The sequence below is a fragment of the Schistocerca serialis genome, chromosome 6 (assembly GCF_023864345.2).
Source record: "Schistocerca serialis cubense isolate TAMUIC-IGC-003099 chromosome 6, iqSchSeri2.2, whole genome shotgun sequence".
In the NCBI taxonomy this organism is placed as follows: Eukaryota; Metazoa; Arthropoda; class Insecta; order Orthoptera; family Acrididae; genus Schistocerca; species Schistocerca serialis.
Window position 1 is genome coordinate 572081317 of NC_064643.1, and position 17260 is coordinate 572098576.

Sequence of the window (17260 nt, forward strand, 5' to 3'; positions counted from 1 at the left end):
CGTGCTGAATCTCACAGGAGCCCACATAACAAGCGTCATATGTGTAGTTGCATATCGCTGTCTCTTGACTTTTTTCTCCTCAGTTACTTTCTCTATCGCTTCATGCTTGCGACGTCGGCATGTGTACCTGGAATCTGAATTGTTGACGTCGCGGTTGGTTTGGTGTTGCTTCAGACGAGAACAACCCTATCACTGAATTATTTGTCTTACCCCCATCTTCGTAACGAATCGAATTCTCTTTATGTCGTTTTCGTCTGACAAGAAATCCTTGTCTTCTTTCCATTTCACTTCACTTAACCTCACTATATTTAGACTGAGGTTAATATTTTCCTTTTCATATTTTCTAGCTTCTTTACCAAGTCCAAACTTCTGACATTCCATGCACAGACTCATAGAACGTTACCCTTTCGTAGGTTATTACATCTCGTTTTCTCATTGCAGTGCACTCCCTGTCATCTGAATGGGACGACGAGTTCGAAATCTTTCGCCAATGGAGAGATTATCATGATACTTTTCAGTTAAAAGGCAAGAGAATGTTCTGACAAGGCCATTATCAGAACGTGGAGGACTTCTTATGCCAGAAGTCTTTGTCATTTATTCAAAATTTAAGCAGTGGTGAGATTCTAACTTAGAACGGAGGACAATTACCTACTAGTTGAAGCCGCTGCCCCTATACCACTTCGATTTTACTATCATTAGTCCTTCTTCGGCGAATTTTGTATTTATTTCATTTTCCAGCCTTTCTTTAATTCGAGGAAAACACGCAGCTGATGTATTTCCCTGGACGTTCTCTTCTTCGTCCTCGGAAGATCACATTTCCGAACACGAAAGAGAGTAATTTAACTGCTATACACAACAATGGAGTAAAGCAAGCATAAATGAACCTAAACAAATGTATTATTTAAGGATCTCTTCCCGTCACAGGACTTTGAGAAATTATATGGAGAATCTTCATATACTCATACATCTTTGCCAGTCATGTGTCGGTTAGGTTTGGACAGTAACTTTATACAGGGTGTTACAAAAAGGTGCGGCCAAACTTTCAGGAAACATTCCTCACACACAAATAAAGAAAAGGTGTTATGTGGACACGTGTCCTGAAACGCTTAATTTCCATGTTAGAGCTCATTTTAGTTTCGTCAGTATGTACTGTACTTCCTCGATTGACCGCCAGTTGGCCCAATTGAAGGAAGGTAATGCTGACTTATGCTAGAACATGTGCCTTTACAAGTACGACACAACATGTGGTTCATGCACGATGGAGCCCCTGCACATTTCAGTCGAAGTGTTCGTACGCTTCTCAACAACAGATTCGGTGACCGATGGATTGGTAGAGGCGGACCAATTCCATGACCTCCATGCTCTCCTGACCTCAACCCTCTTGACTTTCATTTATGGGGGCATTTGAAAGCTCCTGTCTACGGAACCCCGGTACCAAATGTAGAGACTCTTCGTGCTCGTATTGTGGACGGCTGTGATACAACACACTATTGTCCAGGGCTGCATCAGCGCATCAGGGATTCCATGCGACGGAGGGTGGATGCATGTATCCTCGCTAACGGAGGACATTTTGAACATTTGCTGTAGCAAAGTGTTTGAAGTCACGCTGGTACGTTCTGTTACTGTGTGTTTCCATACCATGATTAATGTGATTTGAAGAGAAGTAATAAAATGAGCTCTAACATGGAAAGTAAGCGTTTTCGGACACATGGCCACATAACATATTTTCTTTCTTTGTGTGCGAGGAATGTTTCCTGAAAGTTTGGCCGTACCTTTTTGTAACACCCTGTATTTCTCACGAAATCGGCTTTTCAGTATCCAATATTGCTGACGGAGGTTGTTCTGGTAGTCCTTTATGCAAAGATGTGTTGTCTTGACGTTGCAATAGACACGCTGTCCGGCCAGCCAAATGTAGCTATGGTGTTACGCAGTTGGAAATAACTTCCAGTCTTTTCGCAGTATGGCCGTGATATCAATCTGTTGATAGGTACCTTTGTTATCAAAGCCAACTTCTCTTTCGTCCAGCTCCAAATGGGTATAGGTTCGTCACAAAGAAAGTAGTGGGTAAGGTCAACTACCTTGGTGCATGAATTGAAAAGGGGACTCGGTAGCAGTTTCAGTTTAAATTTTCCGTCATGTGTTTCTAGTGTTTCTAAAACCACCTCATACCAAACGGGTCTAATGTTTGTGGGATCAACACCGGCGTATGAGCGTTTCTCCAGACTTGTGTCCATGATGTCCGCGGATGTTTTACAGAGGTGGGTGATTGGGGGTGCTCATTATTAAGGCTTGATAGATTAATCCTGTGGGTAGTTTGTGAGTTTTTGTATCGACGTAGATCGACTTTAAATAGTACTTTTCGTTGTAATCTGGCGCAGTTCTCACGGGATTGATGGCTACTGATGAGTGAGTGTCTGCAGACTAAAAATAGAGGAATATACGTTTGGCGATGGTATCTTCTTTGTCTCTAGAATCTGGTATGATTTGCCTGATATAGATCGCGCTACTGTGCACACCCAGGTTTCGTAGTGTGTACCCCTGTTTTTCACGGTGAAGCCATGTATACGTATAAGCCACGACATTGTTCATAAAATCCGTCTCGCAGAAGGTTAGTCGTTGAAAATACCGCTGAAATATTATTTTCGCAAAGGTATACACATTAATATAAAAGACGTTTTGCATCCGGCCTCGGCTGCTTAGATGATGCTTTCAAGTATAGTTTTTATTGTGCGTGTCTTGTTATGCCAGTTTTAATGCAACATTTCTTGAGGGCAAACCTTAACATACATTCCGAGTTGCAGTTTATAAATCACTCATGTTAACCAGTTTTATCGTAACTGTTGTCCCGAGGGTCCCAAGGTGAGTACAGCTGTTTTCGTGTAGTTACAGGTACATGGAAAGAATTTTTCGGAAAGAAAATCGGTCGTTTGGAACATGTACTCTCGAAATCTTTGGAGTCTCATCTTTAATACTGTGTGTAAAATATTGGGATGATGTATATAAAGGTATTTTAAATCGTTTTTTTAAATTGTGGCACATGATGTTCCACACCATGTGTGTGAGACATGAAACGTACCTGATACAGTCTTTCTTCCCAGAGGTATAACTGAGCACAGGAGGGTTACGTTTTCTGTTGGCTACATTGCAAGACAGTTGACTATCAATTTTGCGCTACTTGTATTGTTTCCTTTGCGAGTACATTTATCTGCTCGTTGTGAAAGTCGTATTTGGTGAAGTCACGAGTTTTGTTCACTTCAGCATGCCAAAACTTAGTCTGAAAGTATTTAAATACCGTGTAGGCCTATATCCGCGCAAGAAAATAAAAGGTACTCAGAATTCTTCTTGTTCGTGGTCTACATATGTATTTGACGTCCCAGTAGCCCTCAGCCTCTACACTGGTAGTGATATATTGAGTAATGCTGAAAGTGTTTCATAAAGAAAACTAGCTCCCTGTTGAACAAGACTAAGGCGCTGCAGTCATGGTCTGTGCGGCTGATCCCGGCGGAGGTTCGAGTCCTCCCTCGGGCATGGGTGTGTGTGTTTCTCCTTAGGATAATTTAGGTTAAGTAGTGTGTAAGGTTAGGGACTGATGATCTTAGCAGTTAAGTCCCATAAGATTAAAAGAAAAAAAAAAAGAAAAGTTGAACAAGAATAGAAGAAAGTAAATGCTACGGCTACAAAGTAAGAGATAATTAATGTGTCTTTATAATCAAATGTTCTGGAGAACAATGTGTACTGCTAAAAATGTGAAAAACGTGAAGTTTCACTGGAAACATACATGTGGGATTTCCTTGTGAATTAGAGTTGATGTGCTATTATCGCCAAAACAGTGTTACTTTTTTTCACAGTTTCTTATATGCTACTGCAAATACAGGTAAACTATATGATACAAGCATTAAACTGGTTTCAGGATTACGGTCTATAGGTAAGGGGAGGGCTGCAGGAGCCATATTATGCAAAGCGATGAACGTCCCTGCTCCACCTTTAAAATTTGACAAATAAATCATTGCAATAATCTCTGCTGTTGAAGATGTAGCACAGAAAAATATGAAAATTTCTGTTAGGAAGCTGTTGTTGAAAATATAACTATCAGTGATTTATTCATAACTACGGATGGGAGCTGTCAGAAGAACACATATCAGAATGGTATTGTAGCAGATACAATTGAGGATACTGGCAAAGTAGTCGATGTGGACGTTTCTTGCTTATTACTTGCAACGCAATCATTGCATATGGAAGCATAAAATGCAAAATAAACATGAAGAAAAATGCACGGCAAATTATTGACTGTAGTAAGAACTAGACTATCTACACTTATTAAAATGATACAACGTTAGATACATTAATTATCTTGGATAGGGTAACTAAAAGGCATTCAAAGAAGTTGAGGAACTGTAGCCCTTTGGGAACAATGTGAACATTTCCGAACTAGAGTGTGTGGTCCACGTTCAGAAAAGGCTAGAAAACAAGATGTTGACAGATGATAAATGTTTAAATGGTAAAGCATTCTGAGATATACTGCTTTAGACCATATTCAAGAGTGCTATGGTCTAGCAATTAGACAGATCACATCAGATGCATGACTGGTGAGAAGAGCAGTCTGGGCTCCGTTTTCCCCACACAACTTCAACTAAGAAAATCCACTACATGGGCTATGTCCAAAAGGAGACGGTAGTTTGTGTGTGTACAATACAGGCAAAGTAACTCATCAACAACACAATCACCATCATCATTTGCCACCTGCCATTGTGAACTAAATAACACCAGTACTGCAAGACCTCACAGATATTGGTCTACAAAAGAAAAGTCTTCACTGCCAGACTTAAAATCCAAATGTGTTAACCATGTGCTATTGAACAGACTACCTAAAACTGTGTTTAAGCGTATAAGCGGTAGCGCATTGGCGTTTCTGATGGTGTTTCATCATTCAGTAAGGAAATATAACAAAGCGTTAAGTATTGCCGAAGATAGAGCTCTGCCTAGACTTACGAACTGCTACAGCTATGCCTTGCCTAGGAAAGGGACGACTCAGGTCTTGAGATAGAGCAGTAAAATATATTGAAAGATAGCTGGACAGCATAGAAGAGCCATCAAGAGGAATATGTTGGACATTTCCGATTATAGTAGCTGTTAACTCTTTTTGTAAATAAGGCACATTTTCCCAGAGTCTATCTATAAGATAAACATGAAATTTTCAGGAGTTGATTCTTAATACCTTGTAATATATCCCAATTGCAAGACCTGACAAATTATTTTGTATTAAACGGTTGGTATTTTAAAATGCTTGTCAAAATGTGTATGATTTTTAACATTTAGAGAAAGTAAAATATCTCAACAACTAGAGTCATTTCTATAAAATGATCAATTCAGCGTTCTGTGAAAAAAAATCAAATGTATAGTCCCAATAAGTCATAAGAAAATGTTCTTAAATTTGGCTGAGTTTTATATTGTAAGCATCGGATATTCTTTATTCCCTTGAAGACGGCCTGAGTGGTATGCTGGTGATGTACTGTTCGCGCATCTTCAACGCTGTCCAACACAGCATATGCGTGAACAACTCCTTTAACTCTATGATGCTGACGCCTCCAAGTTCATGTCGTAATTTTCGCAATAATGGTTCCGTTGCAATGGCGTAAAGTGAAGACGATACGGAGCAGGCGTGTTTAAGCGCACGCTGCATTCTGATACTGTCCGTAAAGGTGTTATTGACTTGGTATTTTGTCGTTGTTCCGTGGAGACAGTTTCATTTGTGTGTGAATTCTTCAGAGGCCAAACTGTTGAGGTCATCTGTCTGTAAGCCTACACACTACTTAACCTAACTTAAACTAACTTACGCTAAGTACAGCACGCGCACCCATGCCCGAGGATGGACTGGAAGCTCCGACGGGTGCAGCCACCCGGAACGTTACAAGACACCCCCCCCCCCCCCCCGCCCGCCCCCCTCCCCCGACCGGACGGCGACACAGTTTCGGATGATGTTATATAATGCTCTGAAAAAAACATACGAATTCACAACTGCGAGAAGGTAACCGTGTTCAGTCTTATCGTAAGCTTTTTCGAAATCGAGAAAGACTATTGCTGGGGATTTTGCAACATTCCATGTCAATTTATCAAGTCGGGTAGTAAGCCAATATATCAGTCACCCTCCGACGTGGGACTGTCGATTTTTGATAAAGACCAAATATATTTGGTAAAACTGTCTTGACACGTGCGTTGATGAAGCGGGTGAAAATCTTGAATGTCGCATTGAGTATTGTTAGTGGACTTGGATTTGAGACTGACATGAATTTGGTCTTATTTAGCACTAAGACTACATTGACTTTTGGCCTCCTTGTTACAAGTCATTGTAGATCTTAGTGAGCTCGTTTCCTATAAAATGCCAATATTTGTTACAAGATTCAATTGGTAAGCTAGCCAGTCCCAGTGACTAGTTTTGGGGAGAGTATTTAATTTACACATCCAAAAAAGTTTTGCATCGCCCCAGTTCCCAGGACTCCTGAAGGTAGACGTTGACTATGGGTATTCTATCACAGACAGAGTCCCTTTGACTGTTCAGAGATGTCATTAAACTCGCGCAAAGATGTAAACAACCATGCATGAGCAGCGCCTATTACACGGAGGGGGTCCGACAGCCTATCAGTTCCAGTCATTCCACCAGGAAGGAGGTACACGGCTCTTGTTGTCTGTAGTTCAACCATGCCTAGACGGTCAATACCAAGGTTCGATCGCGTCCGCAATGTTACTTTGTGCCGGGAAGGGCTCTCAACAAGGGAAGTGTCGACGACATGCCTCGCTCAGGCCACTCTTAGACACACTGTCCAGCGAGTGCAGCAAGGTGGAGGTTCCCTGCTGTTTTGAGGTAGCATTATGTGAGGCCGACGTACGCCGTTGATGGTCATGGAAGGCGCCGTAAGGGCTGTGCGATACGTGAATTCCATCTTCCGACCGATATTTGAACCATAGCGGCAGCATGTTGGCGAGGCTCGTCTTCATGGACGACAATTCGCGCCCCCATCGTGAACATCTTGTGAATGACGTCTTTCGGGATAACGACATCGCTCGACTAGAGTGGCCTGCATGTTCTCCAGGCATGAACCCTATCGAAGATGCCTGGCTGTTTGTGGACGACGTGACCGATAAACCACTCTGAGGGATCTACACCGAATTGCCGTTGAGGAGTGGGACAATCTGGACCAACAATACCGTGATGAACTTGTGGATAGTATTCCACGACAAATACAGGCATGAATCAATTCAAGAGGACGTGCTACTCGGAATTTGAGGTTCATGCGCAATAAAAGGGCGGAAATGAAGTTTGTGTTATTCTCTATTCTAATTTTCTCTACAGGTTCTGGAACTCACGGAAACGAGGTAATGCAAAATATTTTTGACGTGTGTAGTATCGTACAAGTATTCTGCTGTCGATGTAAGTAATATAACTCTTACGTTGTTGGTCCATCATGATGTATGGCGCGACTGACACAGCGTGCTACATTTCGCGTCTTGCGGTTGCTGGCTATCTAGTGGTATATAAGTCAGTAAAACACTCATTGACAGCCTGCGTTGTATCTATGACGCCAGTGCCGTCCTGTAACATGATGGAGGGCATTTCGTGCAACTCCTGCTATATGTTAGAGATAGTAGTGAGCTGCTGCCATTCGCCTGCGCGCAGCGCGATCACATTTTATGTTCTTCTACTTTTGAGCTATTAAGACTTACAATTTTGGCTTTAATTCGTTTTATGGCGGTGATATTGTCTGTGAAGTGCCAGTCGCAGAGTACAGTGGTGTTACATTCGCTAAACAGTAATCTTGCGTAAGACACTGCCACTAAGCCTGTTCTCTATAATACACTCCTGGAAATGGAAAAAAGAACACATTGACACCGGTGTGTCAGACCCACCATACTTGCTCCGGACACTGCGAGAGGGCTGTACAAGCAATGATCACACGCACGGCACAGCGGACACATCAGGAATGGCGGTGTTGGCCGTCGAATGGCGCTAGCTGCGCAGCATTTGTGCACCGCCGCCGTCAGTGTCAGCCAGTTTGCCGTGGCATACGGAGCTCCATCGCAGTCTTTAACACTGGTAGCATGCCGCGACAGCGTGGACGTGAACCGTATGTGCAGTTGACAGACTTTGAGCGAGGGCGTATAGTGGGCATGCAGGAGGCCGGGTGGACGTACCGCCGAATTGCTCAACACGTGGGGCGTGAGGTCTCCACAGTACATCGATGTTGTCGCCAGTGGTCGGCGGAAGGTGCACGTGCCCGTCGACCTCGGACCGGACCGCAGCGACGCAAGGATGCACGCCAAGACCGTAGGATCCTACGCAGTGCCGTAGGGGACCGCACCGCCACTTCCCAGCAAATTAGGGACACTGTTGCTCCTGGGGTATCGGCGAGGACCATTCGCAACCGTCTCCATGAAGCTGGGCTACGGTCCCGCACACTGTTAGGCCGTCTTCTGCTCACGCCCCAACATCGTGCAGCCCGCCTCCAGTGGTGTCGCGACAGGCGTGAATGGAGGGACGAATGGAGACGTGTCGTCTTCAGCGATGAGAGTCGCTTCTGCCTTGGTGCCAATGATGGTCGTATGCGTGTTTGGCGCCGTGCAGGTGAGCGTCACAATCAGGACTGCATACGACCGAGGCACACAGGGCCAACACCCGGCATCATGGTGTGGGGAGCGATCTCCTACACTGGCCGTACACCACTGGTGATCGTCGAGGGGACACTGAATAGTGCACGGTACATCCAAACCGTCATCGAACCCATCGTTCTACCATTCCTAGACCGGCAAGGGAACATGCTGTTCCAACAGGACAATGCACGTCCGCATGTATCCCGTGCCACCCAGCGTGCTCTAGAAGGTGTAAGTCAACTACCCTGGGCAGCAAGATATCCGGATCTGTCCCCCATTGAGCATGTTTGGGACTGGATGAAGCGTCGTCTCACGCGGTCTGCACGTCCAGCACGAACGCTGGTCCAACTGAGGCGCCAGGTGGAAATGGCATGGCAAGCCGTTCCACAGGACTACATCCAGCATCTCTACGATCGTCTCCATGGGAGAATAGCAGCCTGCATTGCTGCGAAAGGTGGATATACACTGTACTAGTGCCGACATTGTGCATGCTCTGTTGCCTGTGTCTATGTGCCTGTGGTTCTGTCAGTGTGATCATGTGATGTATCTGACCCCAGGAATGTGTCAATAAAGTTTCCCCTTCCTGGGACATGAATTCACGGTGTTCGTATTTCAATTTCCAGGATTGTAGGATTTGGATTTTGCTATGATTACGCACCATTTGAGACGGGTATTGTACGGAGCTTGCGAAGCTATGAGCTGTTATCACAAATATGCGATTTCACACTCCAATGATTGATCTTTTAATATGCAACAGTTTAACATCGAGGGTCCACTACGTCTGAATACACATTCAGGGATATGTTACAGCTTCATGTGGAAAGCGGAGTTATCAAAAAATCCCACTGGCCAAAACTGTGTTGCTTGAATATGTTCTAATAAGGAATTGTGTGCGCATATCGAGTTTGCACCCGTGGTCTAGGGGTAGCGTCTTTGATTAGTCTTTGATCCTCAGTCCCGAATTCGAATCCCACCACTGCTTGAAGTTTGACTGATAATCAGCATTGGCGACCGAAGACTTCTGGCATAAGAAGTCACCCTCGTCCTGCCAACGCCCTTGTCAAAAAGGGCGGAGGAACGGACATATGTTCAGGGGACACTCTTGTCCTTGGGGTGGGAAAAAGCCCCTAAAGGCAAACCACTGCATTACAGACGTATGACGTGTATCCACAGGACATTGCAAAGTGTCATGATGATCCCTCCATTGGCTAAAGATTCCGGAATAGTCCTCCATTCGGATCTCCAGGAGGGGACTGCCAAGGTAGAGGTGACCATTAAAAAAAATGAACAGTCAAAGAAAGGATAACGCTCTACGAATCGGGTCGTGAAATGTCAGAACCTTGAACGTGCTGGGGAAACTAGAAAATCTGGAAAGGGAAATGCAAAGGCTTAAGGCAGACATAGTAGGGGTCAATGAAGTGAAACGGAAACAGACAAGGACCTCTGGTCAGATGAGTATAGGGTAATATCAACAGCAGCAGAAAACGTTATAACGTGATGGCTCAAATGACTCTGAGTTCTATGGAACTTAACATCTGAGGTCATCAGTCCCCTAGAACTTAGAACAACTTAAACCTAACTAACCTAAGGACATCACACACATCCATGCCCGAGGCAAGATTCGAATGTGCGACCGTAGCAATCGCGCGGTCCCGGACTGAAGCGCTTAGAACCGCTCGGCCACCAAGGCCGGCCTATGACGGGAGTAGGATTCGTTATGAAAGAGAAAATGGGGCAGAGAGTTTGTTACTGTGAACAGTTCAGAATCGACAGCAAACCCACACGGACAGCGTAGTTCTGGTATATATCCCGAAGTCGCAGGCTGAAGATGACGAGAGAGAGAAAATATATGACGTTATTGAAAGGGTAATACATAAGGAGAGACGAAAATCTAATAGTCACGAGAGACTGGAATGCAGTTGTAGGAGAAAGGGTAATACAGTAGTACAGTACATAAGGGGAGAAGAAAATCTGATAGTAACGAGAGACTGGAATACAGTTGTAGGAGAAAATGGACTTGGGACCACGAATAAGAGAGGAGGAAGACTAATTGAGTTCTGTAACAAGTTTCAGCTAGTAATAGCGAGTACTCTGTTCAAGAAAAACAAGAGGAGGAGGTATGCTTGGAAAAAGCCGGGTGATAAGGGAAAGTTTAGGTCAGACTTTAACATGGTCAGACAGAGATTCCGAAATCAGATACTGGATTGTAAGGCGTACCCATGAACAGATATAGACTCAGATCACAATATAGTAGTGATGAAGAGCAGACGGAAGTTCAAGACATTAGTCTGTACGAATCAATATGCAAAGAAGTGGGATACATAAGTACTAAGGAATCACGAGATATGATTATAGCTCTCTAAGGCTATAGACGCAGCAATAAGGAATATCTCAGTAGGCAGTACAGTGGAAGAGGAATGGACATCTCTAAAAAGAGCCATCGTAGAAGTTGGAAAGAAAAACATAGGTTCAAAGAAGGTAACTGTGAAGGAACCATGGGTAACAGATAAAATACTTCATTTGATGGGTGAAAGGAGGAATTACAAAAATGTTCTGGGAAACTCAGGAATACTGAAATACAAATCACTGAGGAATGAAATAAGCAGGAAGTGCAGGGAAGCTAAGACAAAATGTCTGCATGAAAAATGCGAAGAAATCGAAAAAGAAATGACTGTCGGAAGGACAGCCTCAGGAATGTCAAAACAACCTTCGATGACATAAACAGCAAGGGTGATAACATTTGGAGTGCAAAGGTTACTCCATTGCTAAATAGCTAAATACAGAGGAGACAGCAGATAGGTTGAAATAATACATTGAAAGCCTCTACGAGGGAGAAGATTTGTATGATGTCGTAGAGGAGGAAACAGGAGCCGATTTAGAGTGATAGGATATACAGTATTAGATTCAGAATTTAAAAGAGCTTTGAAAGCCGTAACATCACATATGGCAGAAGGGATAGATAACATTCCATCAGAATTTCTAAAATCATTACGGGAAGTGGCAACAATATGACTATTCACGAAGGTGTGCAGAATGTATGAGTCTGGCGACATACCATCTGACTTCCGGAAAAATAGCATCCAAACAATTCCGAAGACTGCAAGAGCTGACAAGTGCGACGAGTATCGCACAATCAGCTTAACAGTTCATCATACAAGTTGCTGACAAAAATAATATATAGAACAATGGATAAGAAAATTGAGGAGGTGTTAGATGACGATCAGTTTGGCTTCAGTGAAGGTAAAGGAAACAGAGAGGCAATTCTGACGTTGCGGTTGATAACAGAAGGAAAACTAAACAAAAATCAAGACACGTTCATAGGATTTGTCGACCTGGAAAAAGCGTTCGACAGTAAAAAATGGTGCAAGATGTGTGAAATTCTGAGAAAAGTAGGTCTACGCTATAAGGAATGACGGGTAATATACAATATGTACAAGAGGCAAGAGAGAATAATAATAGTCTACAACAAAAATCGAAGAACCAATGATGGAAGTAAAAGAAAGGTTCAGGAGTGGAATTAAAATTCAAGGTGAAAGGACATCAAAGAATAGATTCGCTGATGACATTGCTATCCTGAGTGAAAGTGAAGAAGAATTATAAGATCCGCTGAATGGAAGGAACAATCTAATGAGTACAGAACATGGATTGAGAGTAAATCGAATAAAGGCGAAAGTAAATATAAGCACAAGAAATAAGAACAGCGGGAAACTTAACATCAGGATTGATGGTCACGAAGTAGAAGAAGTTAAGGAAATCTGTTACCTCGGCAGTAAAATACTCCATGACGGACGAAGCAAGGACATCAAAAGCAGACTAGCAATGGGATAAAGGGCATTCCTTGCCAAGAGAAGTCTACTACTATCAAACATGGGTCTTAATTTGAGGAAGAAATTTCTGAGAACGTATGTCTGGACAACCGAATCGTATGGTAGTGAAATATGGACTGTGGTAAAACAGGAACAGAGGAGATTCGAAGAACTAGTGATATGGTGCTACAGACGAATGTTGAAAATTAGGTGGACTGATAAGGTAAGGAATGAAGAAATTCTGCGCAGACTGGGAGAGGAAAGAAATATGTGGAAAACAGTGATACGGAGCAGAGACAAGATGATAGGATATCTGGTAAGATATGAGGGAATGACTTCCATGGTACTAGGGGGAACTGTAGAGGGAAATCTGTAGAGGAAACAGAGATTGGAATACATCTAGCAAATAATTGAAGGCGTAGGTTGCAAGTGCTACTCGGAGATGAAGAGCTTGGTACGAAAGAGGAATTCGTGGCGGGCCACATCAAACCAGTCAGAAGACTGATGACCCCCTTTCCCCCTCCCAAAAAAAGAAGAAAAAGAGGTCCATCCTGTTTTTGGACGATGGGGTGATGTATGATCGTATGCCGCAGTGTCACGGTGGTAACATTTCCGAAGTTCTTGGAGCCGAAGTTCATTTATTAGGGTTTGAGGTTCTTTGCTGAATGTCGTGCCTGGGTCTTGGTCATCTCGGTGTAGGACACAACTGAAATTTCCGGCTAAAACAATCGCGGTGTAGGTCGATAAGTAACTCGACTATAGCCATAGCATATAATTTCTGTCTTGTTAATGGCGGGTTTGTCCCGGATGATGCATATGCGTTTATAATCTGTATTGTCTGAAGCTGATAATTTTCTGGCCTATGATATCCTATTAACATTAATAATTGCGAGTGTCACTTTATAGTACCATTGTGCTTCTTTAGAGTTAAATATCTTCCACCTAGCCTATTTTTTTCTCGATCAAAGAACTGCCGTGTTGGGTCTATCTTTTTCTAAAGATATTTATTTACCACTTAACAATTTCACACTACAGAAAACAAACTCATTTGAAAAATAATTATACACATTACAATACTTCCATGATCCACTCTTTTGTACGAAAATCTGCAAGAAATCGCTCATTGAGCTATTTCTTAGATGACACTTCTGTAGAACTGACATTACATTTCCCTTTTTTCTTCTTCTTCCGTGTACTTTCATGTCAAAATACTATGGTAAGCTATACATATTGAAATCTTGAGGAAATTCGCGTATATAAGCGTGTATTTCGGGCTGCGAGTTACTTTCTCGAATTCATCCCATAAGTGTTCCAGGTACTGTAGTTTGTTCGTGAATTTAAGTTACGTGAAATGTGTGTTCCGTGATCCACGTTGTTGCCTATCGCTTTGCTTTGAAAAAGCTTTTCATTTGGGTATCATGGCGTTAGAAACCTCTATTTGCGATCGTCCGTTCCATTGATCAGTCGAATCATGTTTCCCACATATCAACAAATTTCGGTTTCTCAAAACGATGTTCGATTGTGTCCTTCCAATTATAATTTCTACAGGCTGATGAAGATTTTAACTGGCAGAAATAAAGCTCAGAATTGATAACTACTATCCGGTTTATCGCTTTGTACCAAGCCGGTCTAGCGCCTTCTGGTATTTCCATCGCAAATTTTCCCACGCGGTTTTGCAGTTGTGCTGCGGTAGTCGCAGGTCTCATTTCTTGGGAATTGGTATTCCTTCGAGAGTAATGATCGTGTCACGAATTTTTCCTTGTTTTAGGACGTCTACTGGAATGTAGCTTTTAAAGAGATAATAATTTCGGACAAAATTTAAGAGTGTGGGATATTCACAATGTAAACTAGCGCTAGCTCTGATGTCGGTCGATATTTGTGAAACAGTACGACAGTTCGCGTTTGTGGTCACTTAGCTGTGTTCACGAGTAGTGCCGCGCATTCTGCGTTCATGTCCTTTAGTCCGAGTCCACCCTCATTTAAGCTGAGGATGTAGGTCGGCAGAGATACCTTAAAGATTTCATTCCTCCCCATTTTTCTGGGCATCGGGAGGACATGAGCTAAGAACCACGGTTTTGCGCGTATTTGTGTGTTGTACACCTCGGCTTCTTCTGTCATAGCCAAATTTCTACCTGCGTGGATTTCTGATACCGCTGTTATTTTATGTAGTGTGGTGCACCAGTTCAGAGCCTCTATTCTTTGTGGGTTATTTACCACAATGAAGCCTAAGACTCGGTGTTGATTTAGAACAGTGAACCAATTCCCATGTATGTACCACTTATTATTTGCAATTACCAACAACACAGTCTTTTTGGAGTGACAGTAGCGCCTTTAGCATTTTCGTATCGTCGGAGGATGTTATATAAGTTGTCAACGTTTCGTGATCTTTCCATGAAAACCGGTAAGTCATCGGCACAAGCTGTGCATACGAGCCTTATATTTCCTGTTGAAATTCCTTGGTCCTCACAACATATGGTACGTAGGAATGAATCTAAGGCCATTGTATATAATGGAATAGATAACGGGCAACCTTGACTGACTGATCTTTTGATGGGAATCTTCTCACTCAATCTACCATTAACAATGATTTGTGAGACACCGTTGTCAAAAATATTCTGAACTGCATTCGTAAAATTGGTGCCAAAAGCCATTTTAATCATGACTTTTTCCAGATATTTATGATTAACCCTATCGAAAGCATTTTTAAAGTCTATTAATGAAATAGGGGCTTCTTTTGATTTCTCAGTTTTTGTGCACGATATACAATCTCTATAAGTTAGCAAGTCGTTATACATGTTTCTGTTCGGACGTCACGCATTTGATTACTTTTTTTTAATTTTCTTACTTCAATCTCCCTGAAAAGCACCAAGCGATCAGTTTATAATCAACGTTGAGTTGTGTGATTTGACGTAGATTCTGTAACTTTGGTGTTTCTTTAATTCTTTTAAAAATTCTTACAATATGTCGACAACACTACAAATCATAATAACAATGTCTAGTAGAACTTTCCCCGAATATTGAAGTATTTCAAAGAAAATTCTACAGGAACCCCATCGACTTCCCCGGGGATTTTTCTTTAGAATTCGTTTTTATTGCTTCCTCGGTTTCGTGTAAAGTGAACTGCTCATTAAGGTGCATCCGTTAATTTTCCGTAAGCATGTGAGGTGTTTCCTGAAGATAACTCTTTATTGCGGATGGGCTGATGTCGTTTTCTTTGAATAGTTTTGTTAATTGGGTGATGATTTCAGTTTTTATTTAATTCTCATCAAGTTTTCTGACCATTATATTCTTTTTTATTTTGTTATAAAACAGTTCATTCCTCCCTCCCTTTGTTTGTCTAAGTGGTAGATACAAATAAGTTCTTCAGCATTACCACCTATCGGCGGACTCCTTATAAAGGTATCTTCAATTTTCTTTCGGAGGGGACATAGAAGTTTTGCCTTCATTTGTTTCAATTTTGTAAGGTGTCAGGCAAATCCAACACCTTCCATGAAAACCCTGACATGATAAGCAAATGCAGTAGTATGTAACATTAAATTAACCAAAGTAATACGATTAACGAGTGAGCAAATGGAATACCACAGACTAACACAAGAATGCCTAAATGCATGTCATACCTTCCCACCGTGAGACAGACGCAGTTCCGAGGGGAGAAACGAGAACAGAAGCCGAGAGCAGAACCGTGTTAAGCTGGAAGGCCCTACGATAAGGGACGGACACCCACGTTGCCAGCTAACCGCTAGGACCACCCCAGCCGCAGGTTTCAGCGTGAGACTTTTTCGCGTCTCTGTTACGTCAGGACCACCCCCCAGCCCATGTTAAAAGATAGAGCCCTCCAGAAGAACAGTATAGATCTTACGATAACACTGAAAGGACCACACCAGCTGCAAGTTTTAGCGTGAGACTTTTTCGCGTCTCTGTTACGTTGCAAACTTTAAAAACATTGCCACACCACGAAAAGTATAACGTTTCTCATTGGAAAGACAGAATTTTTGTAGGCGGAGCTTACAGTTAACATTGAGACCCTGATTGGTCAGATGAAAACACAGCCAGATAGTTTTGTTTAAACCAACTTCGGTAAATGGTAGAAAGTAAAAGTGAGGAAAGAGAGTTGCTTCCGAGATGGTGAGGTGAGCGGAGCTGTGCTGTCCGCCGTCCCCTGACGAACACCGACAAGGTAATGAACGCATGTGGTGCTGCATAACAGCGCATGAAGCTTCACTCAGAACTGCAGAAGTCTCATCTGTTACACCCCCATTTTGCGTAATACTAGTGTCGATCGTCAATTAAAGCTCATGGCGTTCACATTTGCCACTTGAAGTAAAAATCTGAAACGCGATGATTTTTCTGTTATACAGTTATTGAGAAGCCACATCAGCCACTGTAATTTACGACAAGTTAGATAAGTAATTAAAGATAATTGAGGGTCATTGTAGACCATTTAGATAGTTTTCTCTTTTGTGAAACTTAATTTAAACCTAGATTATAGATGTGATATGGCATAGGTCATCCTTCGATCCATTGTAGAAGTTTTTAAACCCACTCAGGGAATATTCGTTCACATTTTTGTTGAATGCAGTTGGTTTTTATTATCCTGTATTAAAACATTTCCTTTTATCAATAGTGCAATTTATAAACAATGTTTTGAGTAGAATAAAATTTCCAATGGTAAACGTAACTGCTTTTTCGACGTTATTTTACCAGCTAACTAAAAATAGGAAAGCCTTGAACCCCCTCCACTAAATTTAGTTAGTATTAAGATTCGTTTACAGGGAGTGCAGTGGAGCTGACGCTGAAATCATTAAGTATTT